We start from the raw sequence: 19,685 nt of genomic DNA on the forward strand, positions 1-19,685 counted from the left end.
CCTATATTAAATTAAGTCAGGCACTCCAAAAGGAATGTAGAAAATATAAGCAGTTGCTGAAGTGACTCTTTTATTTGTGAGCTGGTTGAAATTATTAAGCTTCTTAATTTCTTATGTTGTTGGCCTGAAAGGGCATATGCCAGGATATGGCACAGAGATCTCACAAAACCTGGTATAGTTTACTTTTGGCTCAGGATATATGAGCTTTCGAATTTTTTTTCCCTTTCACATGAAATGCTCAGTTTTTAAAGTTTTTTTTTTTTTTTCAGAAGGGCAATATTTAACCATTTCTGCACACCACAAAGGAAAAAGGAATAGCAGCAATTGCCTTAAGTTTCAGGTGTGTATACCATGTAAAATAATATATAGATTACTGGGTTAGAATGTTATCATAGTTATGCCAAAAAATAAGGATTTATGCTAGAAACATAGATCAAATATTAACTCCATTTATTAAATAATATAAGAAGAGCAGGATGATATGGCAAGATTTAGTTTTATTTGCCATGTTCAAAAAATATATTCTACATATCTTCCTTTTAGTTACTTATTTCATTACATCCATTCTTTTTCATCTCTTAGATAAAGGAGAACTAGTAAACACTATATAAATTAAACGCACATGCAAGGGAGAAACAAGGAGTGCTAGGGACATTAAGGAAGACTTCAGAGAGCCTTGAGTTATGACCAGAAGGATGGTAGGCTTTTTCCAGATGGACAATGCAGTTCTAATTATTCTTTTTACTCCCCCCTCCAGCTGTTTTATTTGTGATCTTTATTTAAAGTGTTGACTCTTGTATTTATAATACTTTTTTTCCTTCCCACATACTGTGCATCTGGGAAAATAGTTACTGCAACAGTTCTTCATTGGTTGGTCCAGATGTCCAGAGGGTGAAGAATTTGTAGAGGCTTTTCTTTTAGCCATGACACAGGTAGATTTATTCCCACAAGCTTTCTCAAACCTTATTTGGCAAAACACCTCTCTCACTCTTACTACTATTAAATCTCCAGTGAGCTTTTATGATACATACAAGAGTATAAGGAAGTAAGCATCTTTTTTATGTTTGGTCTAGTTAATCTTGTATGTAAGGAAAATAGCTTTTCATATACTTTTTACAACTCTGAGTATATAGGAAAAAAAACATCATAATCATGAAATACCCATTTCATGAATTTTTCCTAAGGCAGAGTAGTAAGTAGCTAAATCACCACTCTTCCACTTACTTTTGTGTACTTCCTTGGCCCCCAGTTTAATCTGAGTTAATTCTTCTTTAGCTTTAATTGCCATCTCTTTTTTCAATGGTTAAGTTATATATTAAAATTTGTGCAATTTCTAATGAACTGCTCATTAAGATAGCTGTTATATGACTCATATTAAGACTGTAGAAAAAATATAACATTTCTTCCTCTTAACATGCAGAAAAAGTACATATTAAATACTTGTTAATGCGTATTAAATATAACCTTCCCATAAGATGTAAGTGACTCCTTTTCAGCAAATCATGTTCATGGAAAAAGTAATATGAGATTCAAAAGATTAAATAGGACTATTAAATTGCAACTCATTTATGTGCTATAATTCATGCCCTTTTTGGGAAGTAGTTTTAATCACAGAACATATAAAATTATTTCTAACCAACTGACAAAGAATCTAAAATTTAAGGTAGAAGAAAGACTTTTTACTTAATAGATTTCCTATTAAGAGTATTATTTCTTGGGGTGCCTGGGTGGCTCAGTGGGTTAAGCCGCTGCCTTCGGCTCAGGTCATGATCTCAGGGTCCTGGGATCGAGCCCCACATCGGGCTCTCTGCTCAGCAGGGAGCCTGCTTCCTCCTCTCTCTGCCTGCCTCTCTGTCTACTTGTGATCTCTCTGTCAAATAAATAAATAAATAAATAAATCTTTAAAAAAAAGAGAGAGTATTATTTCTTAAGGAAGGCATTATGCCTAACTGCCCGATTTACATGCTGATTTTATGGACAAGATGCTTGTGTTTCTGTGTTTGCAACTTGTAGAAGTAAAAGTAAACTAATGAATTTTTCCATTTTTAATCGTATGTTATTTAATAATTGCTTCTGCATTAGTTACATGGAATGCGGTATACTTTCTGAAATATATGACTTAGTTCATGCATCCGATGAATAAGGGTTAAGAGTATATGGCCTAACTACCTCTGAGAATGTTGAATATTACCTGAGCCTTGTGCTTCTGTAAACACCCTTCCTCTTCCCCTCCCCACTTTGTGTTCTAGGAAATGCCCTACTGCATATAATTACCAGCATGTAACTTAGATAAAATATTCATGGATAGCCTTCTTGCTTATGTATTGACAAGGCTAGACATAGACCCTCTAAACTCCTATTCTTCGGCTCATAAATGAATAGTTAAACTATGCTATCTGATTTGACCCAGATTTAGTAAGTTTTTGCTTGGCCACTGAACTTTGGTCCCTCTTTTATGAGTCCCTCCTGATAATCAGTTCACCTCTCAGAAAAAACATTCCTTGAACACACTACCTGTTTACCCCACATTCACACAAGAGTTCTTTCTAGCCTTGTTTACTCATTTCTATAAATAAAATTCATTTCTGCCTGACCTTTGAGAGGTTTATAGATGTTTAAAGTTCAGAGTACTTTTCTCTACTGTCATAGTCTGCTTCCCCCTTATTGCAATAGCCTTTTCTCCTTACCTGAGTCTGGATTTAGTTTTAATTGATAATCCCTTTTTAAATTGTGATTGGTTTCTGACTTAAGTTAAGAAAAATTGTTACAGACAATAATTCATGCAAACCCATCTGTACAAATCAGAAATAGAATTAAGATCCCTCTCAAATTTGAGAGTTTAACTTACATTTTTAGGAAGAAAGAATCAGAATAATTTAGTCTTCATTTTAATGCTGGCCTAGGTTTCAAAACACTCAATTATATCTAATTTACTATTATAACTATCTGAAAAAGCTAATGAAGTATCATAAAATTGAAGTAGAAAATGAAGCAAGCTCAAGACTTTCACTTTGCATGTTAGGGTAAAATTCTGGTTTAAATGTGTATCTTGGGAAAGCTGACATGCTCTACTTGTTGAAAGTTTTAGGTATAATCAAAGGCCCATCTGTATATAGGATGTGGCAAGTCATGGAAGAAGACAGAAAGCCTTTAAATATATGTAAATATATGGAGATACTGGACAATTTATTATATGCCAGGTGCCTAGCCCAACATGTGGGGCATAGTGTATATTGACATAGTATTTATAGAATAAATTTATAGTATCCTTTCTTTATAGTATCTTTTTTTTGACACAGGCAGATTTCATTTTTTTTAAAATTTTAGTTCACTCAAAAACATGTCAATTATTGGAATAAGATTGACGAAAGGGAGGATGTACATATTTATTCATTGAACAGAAGAAAGGGGATGTTAGGAAAATGAGAAAGTGACATGTGCATGTATTTTGATCTCTCATTTTCAAGTTTAATAAGCAACTCTAAATTTTATGCTTAGTCATCTTGAAATGAAATTTTTCATGGCATTGTGTATTTTTGGTCATTTATTTTTTATTTTGAACTTATAAATGATGTTATTATATAATTTTATGAAAGTATAAACTTATGGAATGGTAGTATATTGTGAGTTAATAAATACAAGATTAGGTTCAAAAAATCCAATCTGATATGAATAATAATTTAAAAGTCAGACTCAGAATGAATTTGTTGAGAACTACAATCTTGACCCTGAAAAATTTTTCAAAAAGTGTAATATGATAAAGTCATCGTCAGCTGCAGTTCTGGCCACTCTTGGTGCTCTCTCTGTCTCAATGTATACCCTTCATTTAGATTTGCAGATTTTAGGAAATAGCTTTGATGATGCTATTTATGTAGGGAAATTAATCTAACTGTTATGCACATACTTATGCTACAATGGACCTCTCTCTCCCTCTAATCTATTTCTTATTCCCTCCCACACTATGCTTCAGAATTCATGTCCATTAGGAACCTTAGAAAGTAACCTTCTTTGGAAATAAGGTTTTTGCAAACGTGATCAAGTTAGATGAGATTGCGATGAATTAGGGTAAGCCCTGAGTCCAATACGACTATTGTCCTTATAAGAAGAGGAAGTTTGGACACAGAATCACAGAAAACCAAGGATTGCCATCAGCCACCAGAAGGTAGAAGAGGCAGGAAGGATTCTTGAGATTTAAGGGGGAGCTGAGACTGCTATCTGGATCTCTAGCCTTCAGATCTATGAGAGAATAATGTCTTGTTTTAAGCTACCCAGTTTCTGGTACTGTTATAGTAGCCATAGGAAACTAATATATACCCCAGACCCAAAATAACCCTTTTAGGGATTTTTTTTTTAAAGGTTTTATACACTTATTTGATACAGGGAAAGAGAGGGAAAGAGTACAAGCAGGTGGATTAGCAGAAGGAAAGAGAGAAACAGGCCCTCCACTGAGCAGCGAGCCTGACGTGGGGCTTGATTCTAGGACCTTGGGGTCATGACCTGAGCTGAAGGCAAACGCTTAACTGACTGAGCCACCCAGGAACCCCAGAACCCTTTTGGGTATTTAGGATAGGGATTTTGTAAAAATGAATAAAAAGAACTATAGGAGCTTTCAACACTCACAGAGTGCCATATGTTTCTAAGGGCTGACAGTGAAGTGTTTTTTGTCTCTAAAGGGTGATATCACCGATTCCTTCTCTTAAAAAGGAACAAGGTTTCGTTTCTTTTCTTTCTTTCTTTCTTTCTTTCTTTCTTTCTTTCTTTCTTTCTTTCTTTCTTTCAATAAGATCTGACTTAGGTAAGGTGACAATATATGCTGTAAATATCCAAAATAGTTAGTGACTTGAAATGATGAAAACAACATGACTCACTCATGTAGCTGTCTAAAGCAGATGGTCCTGATTGGAAGCCTATTCTCCTCCAAATGTAGATAGATTCAGGGACCCAGGGTCCTTCTCCTGTTTTGCTCCAACATCCTCAACACTTGGCTTCAAAATCACCATGGAAAGGGAAAGAATGACAGTATGGGAAGATTTTAATGGGTCAGATTTGAAATTGGTACACATTTTTAGTAATTATATTTTATAGCCAAAACTCAGATTATATTGTTACAAACAGGGGTCTAGTAAAAGATCTGGAGAAATTTTATTCATATCTTATAACTAGCAAATATAGAAAGTAGGTTTGGTTACAGGGTCAATTCATTTCAATAAATAATTACCAAGTAATTATGGTGGTCCAAGAATATGTGCTGTCAATCAGTAACTAATGAGTTACTAGGGGATTGTCTATAATTCAGAATTCATAATAATTTAAGCCAAGTTTAAATGGTTTTTTAATATATTGAATATTAAACATAAGGTTGATACATTTTCTATTTTGTTAGTTTTTAGGTTTATTTTTCTAAGATTTTTTTTATTTGAGAGAGAGAAAGTGAGTAAGAGGCAGAGCTTGAGCGCATGAGTTGAGGGGTGCATGGGGAGGCAGAGGGAGAAGACAACTTTCCGCTGAGCAGGAAGCCTAAGGCAGGGCTTGATCTCAGGACCCAGGATCATGACCTGAGCCAAAGTAGCTGCTTAACCAACCCAGACACCCCATTATTTAGGTTTTATATTTTAACTTAGCTTCCCTGGTATAGTATTGATATTTAATTGTCATTCTTTATTCATTTGTAAACATTTTGCAATTTCTTCTATTATAAATGTTCTGAAATTTTTTAAATAAAAATAACTTTGGTACAGATAAAGGAGAGAGATTAAGCAGTATTTGAATATGTGCTCACTTCAAACCCATAATCACACCAGTCATTTTAAACTGATATAAAAATTAGAAAAGTGGGACGCCTGGGTGGCTCAGTTGGTTAAGCAGCTTCCTTCGGCTCAGGTCATGATCCCAGCGTCCTGGGATCGAGTCCCGCATCGGGCTCTTTGCTCCGCAGGGAGCCTGCTTCTCCCTCTGCCTCTGCCTGCCATTCTGTCTGCCTGTGCTTGCTCTCTCGCCCTCTCTCTCTGATAAATAAAATCTTAAAAAAAAAAAAAAAATAGAAAAGCATGGTTAAAGGAAATGGGCAAGTTTGAGTCTCTGACAGACCTAACTTGAATGACCTCAATGTCAGCTGCAGCATTTGAAAGCACGTTTACAAGAGTTAATCTAGAAACCATTACAAGAATGTACCCTTCTGCAGTATCTGGAGATCTTAACATAGTACTGAATAGCATCAGAAGCATCTTAAAAAAAAAAAAAAAAAAAGATACTTTTTGTTCCAGTGATAGGCATTGTATTTGTAGACTAAGTTATCTCTTGGTTTAGGAAAGTGAAATGTTGACAGTGTTCTCAGTAATTTATACCATTCTATTTTAGCTTAGAGGACTTCAGTTAGGTGTCTTCACTCTTCAGTTGAGGCAGGACCAGCAGGTGCTGAGGAGGCAGTCCCTGCAGTATTTGGACATAAAGTTTGGAAAAGGAACTGAACTCAGCAGGGTCTTAATACAGAGTGACACTATTATCATGTCAGTCTCTTGCACTTAAATTAAGAGTTTCATTAAGAGACTACAGAGTTTATTTTCTGGGTGTTTTGATCAATGGATTTTTTTTTAAAAAATTTAAATTTAATTTAATTTTTTCATTGTTCCAAAAGTCATTGTTTATGTACCACATCCAGTGCTCCATGTAATACATGCCCTCCATAATTCCCACCACCAGGCTTATCCAACCCCCCTCCCCTTCTTCCCTCCCAAACCCTCAGTTTGTTTCTCAGAGACCACATCTCTCATGCTTCATCTCTCCTTCCAATTTCGCCCCACTCACTTCTCCTTTCCATCTCCCCATGTCCTCCATGTTATTCCTTATGCTCCACAAGTAAGTGAAACCATATGATAATTGACTCTCTCTGCTTGACTTATTTTACTCAGCATAATCTCCTCCAACAATGGATTTATTTTTGGCTATCCTGGGACAAAAATATCTGGAACAAAATATGTGTTTTTTTCTCTCTCAATCTCTCTCTCATTTTCCTGCTCTGGAAATTGTCTTTGCAGCCCTTTATCTTAGACAAAGTTAAAATACAAATGGAAGTGAAAAGCTAAAGTGTTCATTGTTGTATATTCATAACAAATTTGTATTAGAAAGTAAAACATCTTTTACTAAAACTATAATTGGAGGCTGAGTTAAATTTGTGATTAAAGAGGAAACAACCATGAAGTAAATGGTAGTTAGGCACAATAAATTAAAACAACTACAAACAATGTGTCTAAGAAATACGTAGTTTGGTGGGTAAAAAAGTTACCACTGTCATATTTCAGACTAGTTATTAGCTGTTAGTACTTACCATAAACTGTTGCTGAAATTTATCATATTCCAAACTTGAAATTGCCTAGTAAGAAGTAGTGTGAGAGGCAGTGGGAATCACAATAATCCCAAGTAAGGGAAGTTGCAGTTCTTATTACTAGTTATCAAACACATAAGACAAAAAGCTTATTACACTTTGCAGGAAAGCCATGTATTTAACCTGATTGTACATTATGAGATTTGGTAGGGGATATTCAGGATGTCAGAGTGGTTTGTTAATTTTTCCCCTTCTTATAGATTTGGTAATATCCTGTAATAAAGATATAGATCTGAGTTAAAAACTGACTCATCGGAAGGAAAGTCATACTTTTGCCTCTGGCCAACCTCTGAGAATATAATAACCTGTTTGGATAAAAAAGCTAAATTATTTAACAAAAAGCTTGTTAGTGTTAGCAGAGTTAAGGAAGTCAGAACCAAAATTGGCAATAAGATTGAGTTATGTGAGAAGCCTGATTCCCACAGGCCCTTTCCATGAATCTCCTGTTATATACTACCAGGCAGACACAGGAGACAATTATTTTTATGGCATAAGCGCAGATAGCAGGGAGAAGTGCAGATTAACTGTGCCTCCCCATCCTGAACCATTGTCTCAAATTGTCCAAAGCAGATGCCTCAGTGGAGGTCATTAAATTAAGGGCTAGGGAAGTGAACATATAACTGAGAATTGTTGCTAGGAAACAGATAACTCCAGGTTCCAGCTCTAGAATCAGGAAACATGGCTGAACACAATATCTGACTTTAAGAGAGTTGCTTTCCCAGTGTCTGGGATTAAGAGATGGTGTTTGAGCTTCCACTTAGCAATCAATCTTCTATTCACACACTTGCTCTACTCACACACAAATGAAGATACATTCACATCAACCCTGCAGGAAGTGAGATGATGAAGAAAATCAGCACCCAGAATAGGCATTCTTGCCAATTGCCTTTCAGATGTGGTCATGGATAGCACTAAATAAGGGACTCCTTTAAAGGCGGAAACCAAGAGGCAGGGTGGGGGGTGGGGGTTGAGCAGGGGAGAGATTGGGTATGAGTAATGCACCTAGAAATTTTTTCTAGAAAAATATCTTGGAATCTTCCCACTATCAGGGCAAAAAGTTTATACTGTTCTTGCAAACAGGATATGAAGTATGGAGCAATGACCACTTTGTTTCCAATTAATTTTTTTCTCCAATGATTTTTTTTCTGATGTATTATCTTTATCCTCCATTTTATCTAGAAATATCTAGACTTTGCAGTTATGTGAAATAAAGTATTTACTTAGTTTTCAGTCATGGTAGACTGACTTTTCTTTTAACTGATATTAAAAACCTTAGAATGGCTACATGGACATTCAATTCTCTGATCTTTATGTTTTAGAGAATACATTTATTTTATCTTCTGACTTAATTAAGAGTTTGGTAACATCTTTTAGTCAAAATTATGTTCTTTCTGAATTTTAAAAACATTTATACTTGGTCTGGAAATCCAGAGAGATGTCTGATTGAAATTTAATTATTGTTACAGTGTAGAGAACCTGCTTTCAAAATCTCAAATCCTTTCACATCTATTTTTTTCCTACTTGAACTTCTAGAATAGTTTTCAGTAATGAATTGTTTATGCTCATCTTGCTTGACCTCCTGTGTGCCATTTGAAATTAAAGACCTCTGTCTTCTTTCAGTTAAGAGACACTCTTGATTAATTATTTTTCCTTTTTTTTTTTTTTTCTTTCCCTCCCTGTTTTAGTCTATCTGAGTCATATATTTTAAATTCTGGTTTGATTCCTTCTTGTCTTTTCTTTCTTTTTGACCTTTGTCTTTTCCTTTTTGCAACTCATGCTGGGAGATTTTTTTCCAAATTCATAGTCCAAATCATTCTATCAACTACATTTTTAGGATGGTGATTAAATATTTTTATATTTCTTTAAATTACCTTTTCTGTTCTATCCATATCCCCTGCTGGACAACTCATCTTGTTTCTCTTAGTACAAGATTAAGCCCATGCAATAACCTCTTTATAAAATGCCTCTCTACTTGCATTTATATATTTCCTATGTATTCATCATATTTCAAATAATATATCACATTCTGAGGGAATTCTTTAATTCCAAGGATTTTTTTTTGCTGTTATTAAATCTGTTATTTTTATCTTCATTGCATATATCACTCAGTTTTTATGTTCTTATTAAATGATTTTTCTTCAGTTAATTTTGCACTTCAGAAGAAAAATGATGTGTGATTACAATCCATTGTAGTGTCAGTTTGGAATATTATAAATATGTGTGGTATGAGTGAATTAACAAATTAGGGCATGCAGAAGGAAGTTTCTTTTTCTCTTCAGCTTCTTCTCCAGTTCTTGTTCTGTTCTTAAACCCTCGTTGGGGTGCCTGAGTGGCTCAGGTCATGATCCCAGGATTCTGGGATTGAGTTCCCCATTGGGTTCACTGCTCAGTGGGCAGCCTGCTTCTCCCTCTCCCTCTGCTGCTCTGCCTGCTTGTGCTCTCTTGCTCTCTCCATCAAATAAATAAATAAATAAAATCTTTAAAAACAAACAAACAAAAAGCCCTCCTTAGGGATCTCTGCCATTTTTACAATTAGTGATTAATTTCCTAAGACCTTAGCTCCACAGTCCTCATTAAAGAAGTGTTTGTATTTTTATTTATTTAATGCTGAGATATTTGCCCTAGAACTTACAAGAATCTTACCTGTTTTTTCTTTATATCCCAAACTGTGATCGCAGTATTATCCTTATTATCATGTTTAATTTCTCTCCCTCTCTCTCTCTCTCTCTCCTCTAAGCATGGTATTCCTGACTTTGTCTTCCACCATTGCTACAAGGAATTCTTCATTGAGTATTCTTATTTTAGCTTTATCATCCTACAGTCAAATTTCAATCTGAGAACATTCTCTTGATTATTTGTTGTGACACTTAGAGTAGCACATCTCCTCATTTGTGGAATGTGCAGCTGCCATTTTCACACTTCTGAATTCTGACTGCAGCTTGCAATTATGTGCATTTGTTGATTTCATATATCTTTTGATTTATTATATATCTCATTTAAGTCTATCAGCAAGGAGAAATCTGAAATTCAGAGATTTAAGCACACTTCTCAATAGCTCTCATTAATAAATGACTGAGCTAGCTTATTCACATAAGTCTCTTTAATATGGAAATCTATTTTAAAATCAAAATTTGTCCATGTCCTTCACTTCCCTGCTTAAATTTTTCAATTGCTCCCTGTCACCTAAAAGATTAAATCTCAATCCTTAAGCATGATACATAAGCCCTTCCATGAATTGGCCTCTTTTTATAGATCCTGCTTCATTTCTTGCTCTTTTACACCACAAACTTCATACAAAGTGCTTCACATAATATATCATTTCATAGTTCTATTCTTTTATTCATAGTTTCTTTTGACAGAAGTGCCGGCTCCACATTTTTCTTTAACATTTATAGTTCCTTTTCTTCCAGTCTCGGCTCATTTCTGCTCTTAATGCTTTCTAAGATTATCTAGGTGGTTTAAATGTTCATCTTCTGCTCTTTCAGCACTCTGAATATCTGCCTTCTTACATATATTATACATTATGTAGAAATCAGTGATGTTTTGTCTTTGTTTCCTCCACCAGGATGTAAAGTACTTGAGGAGAGCACCTCTATTTTTACTGACTTATTTAGTTTTAAATTAAGATATAATTGACATATAATACCATTGTAGTTTCAGGTACAACATAGTGACTTCACATCTGTGTACACTGCAAAATGATCACCATGAGTCTAGTTACCATCTGTTGCCTTACAAAGTTAGTACAATGTTATTGACTATATTCCCCATGCTGTATACTACATCCCCATGACTTATTTATTTTATAACTAGAAGTTTGTTTTTCTTAATCCTCTTCAACCATCCCCCTCCATCCCCCCCCATGCTGGCAATCACTAATTTGTTCTCTGTATCTATAAGTCTGGGTTTTGTTTGGTTTGTTTTGTGTTTTAGATTCCACAAATGAGTGAAATCATGCAGTATTTATTTTTCTCTGTCAGACTTATTTCACTTAGCATAATCTCCTTAAGGTCCATCCATGTTGTTGCAAATAGCAAGATTTTATTCTTTTTTTTATGTCTTTGTGAGTATAACACATCCTTTTTATGCATATATCTATTGATGGGCAATTAGATTGTTTCCATAGCTTGGCTAATATAAGTAATGTAACAATGAGCATAGGCATTCATATATCTTTTCAAATTAGTGTTTTCATTTTATTTGGATAGACACCCAGTACTGGAATTCCTGGATCATATGGTAGCCCTTTTTCTTTTCTTTCTTTCTTTTTTTTTTTTTTTAGGAACAACCATACTATTTGTCATAGTGGCTAAACCAATTTACATTCCCAACATCAGTGCACAATGACTCCTTTCTTTCCACATCTTTGCCAACACTTGTTACTTCTTGTATTTTTGATAATAGCCATTCTGACAGGTGTAAGATTGTATCTCATTGTTGTTTTGATTTGCATTTCCTTCATGATTATTATCTTTTCATGTGCTTATTGGCCATTCGTGTGTGTCTTTTTTTGAAAAATGTCCATTCAGATCCTCTGCTCATTTTTCATTGGATCATTTTTTTTTTTTTAATTACTGAGTTGTGTGAATTCTTTTTATGTTCTGGATATTAACCCCTTATTGGATATACAGATATCTTCTCTCCCATTCAGTAGGTTGCATTTTTGTGTTTTTGAGTGTTTTGCTCAGTCTGCGGGAGTGTTTGGATTGATGTAGTCCCAGTTATTGATTTTCACTTTTGTTACCCTTGCCTTTGGAGTCAGATTCAGAATAACAATGCTAAAACTACTGTCAAGGAACTGACCACCCATTTTTACTTCTGGGATTTTTTTTTTTTTTAAAGTAAATTCTAGGTCCAATGTGGAGTTCACACTTATTACCCTGAGATCAAGAGTCACGTGCTTTACTGACTGATCCATCCAGGAGCCCCTCTTCTAGGATTTTTATGGTTTTAGCTCTCTCATTCAAGTCTTTAATCCATTTTGAGTTGGTTTTTGTATATCGTGTAAGATGGTAATCTACTTTTATTCTTTTCCATAGAACTGCCTAGTTTTTCTGGCAACATCCATTGAAGAGACTGTCTATTCCCTATTATATATTCTTGCCTCCTGTGTTGTAATTTACTTGACCATAGATGTATAGGTTTATTTATGGGCTCTCTATTCTGTTAAATTGATCAAGATATATGTTTTTATGCTGATATCATGCTGTTTTGATTATTATAGGTTTATAGTAGAGTTTGAAATCAGAGAGTATGATGCCTCTGACTTTATTCTTCTCTCGCAAGATTGTTTTGGCTATTTGGAATCTTTTGTGTCTCCATATAAATTTTAGAATAATTTGCTATAGTCAGTGAAAAATGTCATTGGAATTTTGATAGGGCTTGCACTGAATCTATAGATTGATTTTGGCAGTATGAACATTTTACAATATGAATCTTTCCAATCCGTGAGCATGCGATGTCTTCCCATATATTTATTTTCCATTTATTTGTGTCTTTTTCAATTTCTTTCATCAGTGTCTTATAGTTTTGAATGTACAGATCTTCACTTCCTTGGGTAAATTTATTTTAAGTATTTTATTCTTTTTGATGTGATTATAGAGGGATTATTTCCTTGATTTCTCTTTTTGGTAGTTCCTTATTAGTATACTGAAATGCAGCAGATTTTTGGATATCAATTTTACATCCTGTGCCTTTATTGAATTCATTTGTCAGTTATAATGGTGTTATGGTAGAATCTTTAGGACATTTTATATAAAGTATTCTGTCATCTGCAACTATTGACAGTTCTACTTTATTTTTAATTTCTATGCTTTTATTTCCTTTTATTGCCTAATTGCTATTGTTAGGACTTTCAATACTATATTGAGTAAAAGTAAAGGTAATGGTCATCTTTGTTTTATTCCTGATCTTAGAGGAAAGGCTTTCAGCTTTAAACTGTTGAATATGATATTAGCTCTGGGTTTGTAATATAACGCCTTTATTATGTTGAGATACATTCTCTCTCAATACGCACTTTATTGAGAAATTTTATCATAAATAGATGTTGAACTTTGGCAGATTATTTTTTTCTGCATCTATGGAGATGATCATATGATTTTTATCTTTTATTTGGTTAATGTGGTGTATCACTTTGATTGATTTGAATTGTTGAACCATCCTTGCATCCCTGGAATAAATCCCACTTGATCATGGTGTATAATCCTTATAATGTGTTGTTTAATTCAGTTTGCTAATATTTTGTTGAGGACTTTTGCATCTATGCTCATCAGGGATATTGGCTTGTAATTTTCTTTTTTTGTGGTGATCTTGTCTGGTTTTAATGCTAGGGCAATATTGGCCTTGTAAAATGAGTTTGGAAGCTTTCCTTTCTCTCCAGCTTCTTGAAAGAGTTAGAGAAGGATAGGTATTACTTTGAATGTTTGATAGAACATTTTCACCTGCAATAAAAAAGGAGTTTGTATTTTATATTACTCTCTTTTCTTTTTCTACCATTAAGCCAAATAAAGTCTAAGAGATATTTAAAAGGAACTGTTTTTGCAATCTATTCTGTAAATAAATAACAAATAAATAAATAAACAAATGAATAAATAAATAAATGGTTTTTCCCTTAAAAGTGAGGAAAAATGCTAAAATTTTTTATGTGACTGACAGAGCTGATGGTATAAATCAAGAATTCTCTTTAAGACTTTTGGAAAGTAGAGAGCTTCATGGTATGAACAGAGTAAAATTCCATTTTTTTCTTTGTATAAGACTAACATCTAGCTCACATTATCAATTACTAAATTATATGGATTCAAGATATAATACATTTTTTAATTTTTTTAATTTAATTTTTTTTAATTTTTAATTTTTTCAGTGTGACAGTATTCATTATTTTTGCACCACAATATCAAGTTAATCTATTTCAGAATTTTTTAAAAAATTACAACATTTTAAAACAAGTAACATGTTTCCAGTGAAAAACCATGTGATGTCCTTATTCCTTGCAGCCTCATCTGTACTTTTAATTTAGTTTCTTTTGGAAGCACATTTTATTATTTATTTATTTATTTGTTTGAGAGTGAGAGAGAGTGTGAGCAGGGTGGGGGAGCAGCAGAGGGAAAGAGACTAGCAGATTCTGCACTGAACATGGATCTTGATGTGGGGCCCAGTCTCATGATGTGGATGTTATGACCTGGACCAAAATCAAGACTCTGTCACTTAACCAACTGAGCTACCCAGGTACCCCAGATTCCAGGTACCCCGGAAGAACATTTTAAAATACTTCTTTCATAAAAGATTTTAAATTTTTTATTAAATTATCAATATTTAATTATTGATCGTGAAGAATAATTAGAAGTTAATATAATTATTTTATATTATCATATTGAAGATATTATTTCATTTATAGTTGGCTTCTGTTCCTACAAAAATATCCACTTTGAGCCAACTTGTTGATTCATTTTGTGAAATTGATCTTTTATTTCCGGGAGATTCTAAGATTTTCTCTTTGTCTATGATATTTTGTAGTTTCAATACCATATATCTAGAAATTGATTTATTTTTTATGTATCCAGGTCAAGATCATCTATATTAAATATTAAATATTAATATTAAATATTAATAATATTAATATTAAATATTAAAGTTGCTACTATATTATTTGGGATACCTGGCTGGCTTAGTCAGTAGAGCATGTGGCTCTTGATCTAGGGTTGAGTTTGAGTCCCATGTTAGGCATAGAGATTACTTTAAAAAATTTACTACAGTATTATTCAAGTGCCCTTTTCCAGTTTTACGCATGTCAGGAGGCGGTTGCATTTGGGCAGTTCTGGTCTCTGTAGCTCCTTGGTTTTGACTTCCTTATCTCTTGATTTCCACCGCGTAGTGTTCTTTTCCTGTAATGTAGTGCTGCACAAGCAGGTGCAACCAAGCCTACTGCTTGTCATCCTGTGTGAAGAGGCTTGGGCAACTTACACAAATGCTGATACTCCACTATTGCTATTGCTGTGAGCAGTAAAGGTCTTTGTTTTTGACCTAGGAGTCCTGTGTCTTCTGCCACTGTTCAAGAAATTGGAAAACTAATTTATCTTTCAAGTATAATAAAATCTCAGACCTTTCACCTTTCCCTAGATATGGATGTGTCTTGATCTCAAAGACAGTAGTGTTGCTACTTGCTTTACATCCTGATTATTTTAAAAAATATATATTTTATTTTGACTTTCATTCTGATTTAATATCTTTTGCCAATTCTATAAATTTCTTATCAAAACATTATTTTCAATATTCCTTTTGTTTCATCTTCTTTATTATTAATTCTTAAAACTTTTTTGTACATATATTGATGCATTTATCTTTCAGATTATTTAAGTTCTCTTAATTATTATCCATTTTTTCAGTTCTTCAGGTTGTATTTTATAAGATTCTCGGTTTTGTCTCCTAATTTATTAATTCTCTCCTTCCCTGCATGTATTTTTAAGTTAACTGGCCCAAGGAGTTTTACATCTAAAGGTCTGCATTTTTCTGTAATAGAAATACAATCTTGGTTCTATTTCACATCTACTTGTACTTTTTCATATTATCTCATTCTTTTTATATTTTTAATCCTTTAATCTTTTAATCATTTTAGATACACCATTTTTTAACATTTTCTTTTATTTATTTATTTATTTTTTGCAATCAGCAAGAGGTTCTTTATTGTTACGCAGGCGCCTGCGGGTGGTCAGCGCGCGCCTGCAGGTGGTCTGCAGCTCCTGCTAGCTGAGCACACCCGGCTGGGGTGGTGCCGGGTTTTTATAGACAGGTACAAACAAGTTTTGGGTGGAGCGCAACTGATTGGTTGACAGTTAGAACTTTTGAAAAAGGCATACGTGGAGTTTGCTAATTGGCTCTAAGGACCCACGCGCGGGAAGAGAGAGGCGGGAAGGGGGAACAAGCTGATTGGTTCTGAGGGCCCGCTTGGGAGGAGAGAGGCAGGGAGGGGGAACAAGAAGGGGGAATAACCGCTTGGCTTATAGAAATAACATTTTCTTTTAGATTATAATATTTTTAGCTTAAGATCTTGGAGTTTCAATCACTTTTATTGTATCTGATTATTATAAATTATGGTTGATTGCTTCCTTACGTATTTTGTAATTTTGAATTGCTCATATTTTAGAAGGTCTGTGTTATCTTTCGCAACCTGAAAGGAGCTTTCTTTTCAAATACTTATGTGGATCCATCTTTTGTCCCTGCATGGCATTCCACTCCAAACCCTAATTTTAAAGACCTAACATCTGTGTCAGCAGCTATATACCATATGCATCCCTTATTAGCCACAACATCACTTGTTGTTTCTAGTGTCTCAAAACGACTTTCAAATTAATTGATTTACTAAAATGACTCAAAGAACTCAGTAGCATATTACAGTAGTAACTAAAATTTATTACATAAGATACAGCGCAAGATCAGTATGAAACAAGCATGCATTGGGAATCTACAAGGGTCAGGTAAAGGCTTCCAAGTCATTATCCTACCAAGTCTCATTGGATACATCCTTCTATCTTGTAGCAAACTACAGTGCAAAATGCCTCAGCACAAGAAGTCCATTTGAATCTCAGGGTACAAATGTTTTTGTGAATAACTGGTAATACAGATATGTTCTATTACACAACCAGCTGTGATAATAGAAGCTCAAGATCCTGACGGTGAAAGCAGGTGTGTCAGTAATCTTAATGTTTACATAAAAATCATCCTCATATGTCCTGAATATATGGTTCAGCACGCCCCGGTTTTCTGGATATATGAAACATAAATAATATAAGAATATGTACATAAGATAATCATATTTTGGGTTTGAACTAGAGTCAGTCTTGGTTCCAAATGACTGTAGAGTCACGCCAGGACTGAGACACCAAATCAGCCATGTTAATCTTTTCTCACATGAGCTTTGGCTTATTTTTTCACTCCCTTCTTGAATTCTGTTCTTTAAGCATTTTGTATAAATACTCAGAATATTGCTTTATTTTATTTAATATTTATAAGTATTTTTAGAATTTTTTTTTACTTTTTCTTATTCTCCATCTTTTCCTGTATATATTTCTTTATGTGATGGACTCTATTTTTTAACTAATGAATTATTTGTGCATATATGTGTGGCTCATCATTTCTCACAGTGGTAATGAAGAGCTGAATGTGTGAAGTTTGTGTACAGAGTATGTACATTGCAAGCATTAATAATCTTTTCATACATCTATTTATATATCCATCCATCCATCCATCCATCCATCTGTCTAATCTTCACTTGTTTAGTAACTGCTACGAAAATGTTATAGTATAGTATAGTATAGAAGGGGAAAAGAATAAGTAAGATATTTTTAAAAAAGCTTTGTATAGTCTTCTACAATTTTATCTTTGCATCACAAATGATTCCAGTTCAAGAGAAAAATATTTCAAAGATATGAACTATCCTACATCATCATAGAGTCAAAAATTCTCCTTTAAATTGATTTCTTTTGAATTTTCAATGAAGATCTTATTCTTTGGAAAAATTTTGTTATAGCTCAATACTACTGTAATACAGCCACTAGCTTTCATATCTCTCACATTTACCTATTTTGCTCAAATGTATTAGTTTCAAACATACTGAATTTTCACTAGTAGTTATTAAGTTGTGTTTTGTACATATTCCACTCTTCAGTTGTAACTGGAGCTCCTCTGGAGTTATTTGCGTAGCTTTCTCCTTATTAGTTAGATCCTTGTTTACTCTGATGTATTGCTTTGTATCAAGTATGACCTTAATAAAATTTAGTAAGTTTTAAGTTATGCTGCCAAATGCATTTCTAAAAATCTATTTGAAATATAAGAAGAACTATGGTATGACATCTGCAGATGAATTACCAGGACTAAGACTGAAAATTTACTTGCTTGCTTATTCATTTTTCATTCAACACATATTATTGGGCAACTATCATGTGATTCCTTTTCTGTCCTAAACACTGGGAATACAGAACAAATAAAATTTGAGGCGTCCATGGAGATTACCCTTGGAGAAATTATCATGCAACACTGGTATCCTCTTTCTATTTAAGAAATTACCACCTCTTGCAAGAACTTATAGATTATTCTCTTCCTTTGATATTCTTTAACCATTGCAATGCCAAAAATTGTCCAAAATATGTTCAAAAATGTTCAAAAATAGGTGTTAATACACATATAAAAGATGGAATGTTAGTCTCATAGAAATTAATTCTTGTCCAAAAATTGGATTTTGCTTCATTCAGATTAGGATGACTTTTCAAGTCAAAACATTAATTTAATTTTTTATTTTTTATAAACATATATTTTTATCCCCAGGGGTACAGGTCTGTGAATCACCAGGTTTACACACTTCACATCACTCACCAAAGCACATACCCTCCCCAATGTCCATAATCCCACCCCCTTCTCCCAACCAAAAATGGTACAATCACCCTTCATCTAGTTCTGATGGTCCTTTTACCTGTGGCAGAGTGTTGGGGGTGGAAGGAGCATTGTTTTGTTGCTTTTCTGCTTGAAATGCTCTTCTTGTTCTAACACAGTGCATTCTTATTCAATTTTTAAGACACAAATCCAATATCAAATTTTATATGCAACATACTGATCCCCTTTACCATCCTGACAGAAGATGTTATAAAGTGCTATTACTATACCTTATGGTTACCTTAAAAATCCATCTAACCTACTATATTACTTGGATTTATTTACTTATTTGTTTATATTTTTACTCCTTTTGATAGATTGGGAATTCCTACAATGTAAAATTTGTTAATTATTTTCCCATTTTTATTTCCTTGAAACATAAGGCCTACCGTTTGCACATATAATAAGACAGTGTTGTGCTAAAAAGATGAATGAATGAATGAGTCTTATGCAAAATGGTAGAAGTCCAAAGACTTTCTAAGCAGTGTTCTTACCCTTCTGGGCTCAAGTGATATTATAACTTGTTTGAATGTTTTATTTCTGATTTACTAAAATATGTTTGTTTCATTAATCTATGGTATTATGATTGCATTCTGTAATGAAAAATGTTTAAGTTTTTTTTTTAATAGGTCTAATTGTCTTGCCAAATGTTGAAATAATGCAATCTTTCCACCAAAAACAACATATGTCTTAGGACTAGGAACTAGAATTGAATAAATATGTCCTAGGTAGATTGTAATAAAGGCTGTTTCTCTTGGCAGACTTTAAGTGTTTAAGTTCTTTATGAGTGACAGGTATTAAAGATAGGATGGGAGGTAAGAAGTGAAGGATCTAGGCTAAGACATTTGTAATTTTTTAACTTGATCTCTTAAGTGAAATATAT

The sequence above is a fragment of the Mustela putorius genome, unplaced genomic scaffold (genome assembly GCF_011764305.1).
Source record: "Mustela putorius furo isolate JIRA1106 unplaced genomic scaffold, ASM1176430v1.1 tig00000480_pilon_pilon_pilon, whole genome shotgun sequence".
In the NCBI taxonomy this organism is placed as follows: domain Eukaryota; kingdom Metazoa; phylum Chordata; class Mammalia; order Carnivora; family Mustelidae; genus Mustela; species Mustela putorius.